The 2099-nt window shown below is 45.6% G+C and overlaps 1 non-coding gene across 1 annotated transcript; it reads left to right on the top strand.

Annotated features, from left to right (window-relative positions):
* The first annotated feature begins 1176 nt into the window (after positions 1-1176).
* On the top strand, positions 1177-1258 carry TRNAS-GCU (transfer RNA serine (anticodon GCU)). The gene has a single exon. It is a non-coding gene; the product is annotated as a tRNA-Ser (tRNA).
* The last annotated feature ends 841 nt before the right edge of the window (positions 1259-2099 follow it).

Below are 2099 nucleotides of genomic sequence, written 5' to 3'. Positions count from 1 at the left end.
GTGTTTTTTCGCCGTGTTCAATATTCCAGCGCTGCAAAACCTCCTCGCTTCAGTGCGCGCTGTGTTTAACCTGATAGTTTATTTTCTGTCGCTTGCTTTGTGCAAACCTTACAAACGTGGTTTCAGGAAAAGTCTTATGAAGTTTGTACCCATTGTTCATTGGCATACATAGCTACGTGAAGTCGCAAAATCAGAAACATATCATTTTAAGAACACGTCGACTGACCTTAAACCTGAGGTGGGCGTGAACCTTATGTCCGAGCCTCACAACAATGTAATTTATTTTATTTGGAACTATTAAGGAGCTTTGCTTTATTTCCGCTATTCAGCGGCATTAATGTGATCAAAAGTGTTGAGGTCAAATAACATAAAATACATAAGTATTCATTTTGTGAAATTAATAAAAGGGCTCGTCCGGGATCTCTCGCACCCGAATCATACCCCTAGACCAACGAGCCAATGCACAACGACCACTTGCCATCATGTGTCCTTGTCACTCAATATCTAGCTCTTGATGCAACTGGGTTGCTGTTGTTTAAGTTTTAGTCTTAAAGTCTTAGAGCCAGTCAAGCAAAAATATTTTTTTCCATGGGGTTAGTGGTAACAGTTCCCTCCAGTAACAGTACTAGGTTTAGGGCATCACTGCCTTATAGTGAAAGGGTCATTCACAGCCTTTTGCCACAGTGACATGGTCTGTAGCATCAGTTCCTCTGAGTGTGAGTGGTATGATGACCCTGCAATGACCTGGTAAGTGGCATCATTGCCTCTAAGGGGCGTGGCCACCCCTCTTCCGGTGACAGGTCTAGCCACGCCCCTCTTCCAGGTGACAGGTCTAGCCACACCCCTCTTCCCGGTGAAATGAAACAGGCCATTGATCTATTGAGCACATCTGTTCCTGACTCCGGTTAAAAGAGCCATGATTCGCCCGTGGGACGTGGAGCTGAGGCTTTCCTTGATTTCGTGTAAATGATAACACGGGAATGCAGGAATCGTAGTAGTTAATGAGTGAATATAATATCATACTTTTGCTCGTCAAGTTTGCCCGGCCAGAATGCAGCACTATGTTCCACAGCTCAGAGCTTGCTGTGGTGTACAGTAAAAGTAATTCAGGTCCAGTCACACAGGACAGCTCTACTTCACTAATAAAAAGTTAAAGCTTCTGGCGTGTCCTGTGCAGACGAGGTGGCCGAGTGGTTAAGGCGATGGACTGCTAATCCATTGTGCTCTGCACGCGTGGGTCCGAATCCCATCCTCGTCGTCCGTTTTCTTCACACGTTTTAAATATTCGTGGTGGTGTTTACCAAAAAAAAAAATATCTAATTTACTACAATCCTACGGATCTTTCTTTGTCCTTCCCTGATAGATGAAGGCTAATCATTCTGTGATGCCAAAACATACACCAGTGTTCAGGGAGAGGGAACGACTGATACCAGTACAAGCTGCCTCAATTCTCCGAAAATTACCATCCCACTCAATGGAAATTTATTTTCATTATTGGTAATTTCTTAGTGCTTATAATACTACTAATTTGCCTTTACACAGCACTACGAAGCCTCAGGCATCTTCTCACCCACAGTGTTTGGTAAGGATGAAAGGCGGAGTTTGGCCCTGGCCGGATTCAGTACAAGTGTTGCTGACCAGTAATTACAATTAGCATTACTGTTACAATTACAATTAGCAGAATCCCCGAGGATAAATAAGGGCCCTACACATCAGTCACGCTACAAATGCATTCAGACATTTCTTGAATTCGTGGGCATTGCGGAAGGAGCTGCTAATATTGTTTAGGGTTTGTGGGAAGATCAGTTATGTAATTCCACCGAAGTTCCTGGTTATGTAATTACCTGTCGGTGTGCGTTGCTGGTGGGTCATGCCCGACCATCGTCGGAATCGCCAGCGAGGTCCCGCTTGGTGCCGGCACGCGCCCTGAATCCCTGAGTGTGCCACAGCGGATCACATGTGGAAATAAAATGCAGCCCAACAGCAACACGTCGACAACCGCCGGCTCCTCTGGCAACGCCCGCAGTGTTCGGGCGCATGTGACAGGAGGTCCCTGTGCACGATCCAAAAAAAGACACGCATTGGCAAAGCCAATAGTT

Source organism: Ambystoma mexicanum, chromosome 1p (genome assembly GCF_040938575.1).
Source record: "Ambystoma mexicanum isolate Mex_15411 chromosome 1p, UKY_AmexF1_1, whole genome shotgun sequence".
Classification (NCBI taxonomy): Eukaryota; Metazoa; Chordata; class Amphibia; order Caudata; family Ambystomatidae; genus Ambystoma; species Ambystoma mexicanum.
The sequence above is the reverse complement of the archived record's forward strand: the minus strand, read 5'-3'. Positions and strand labels throughout refer to the sequence as shown.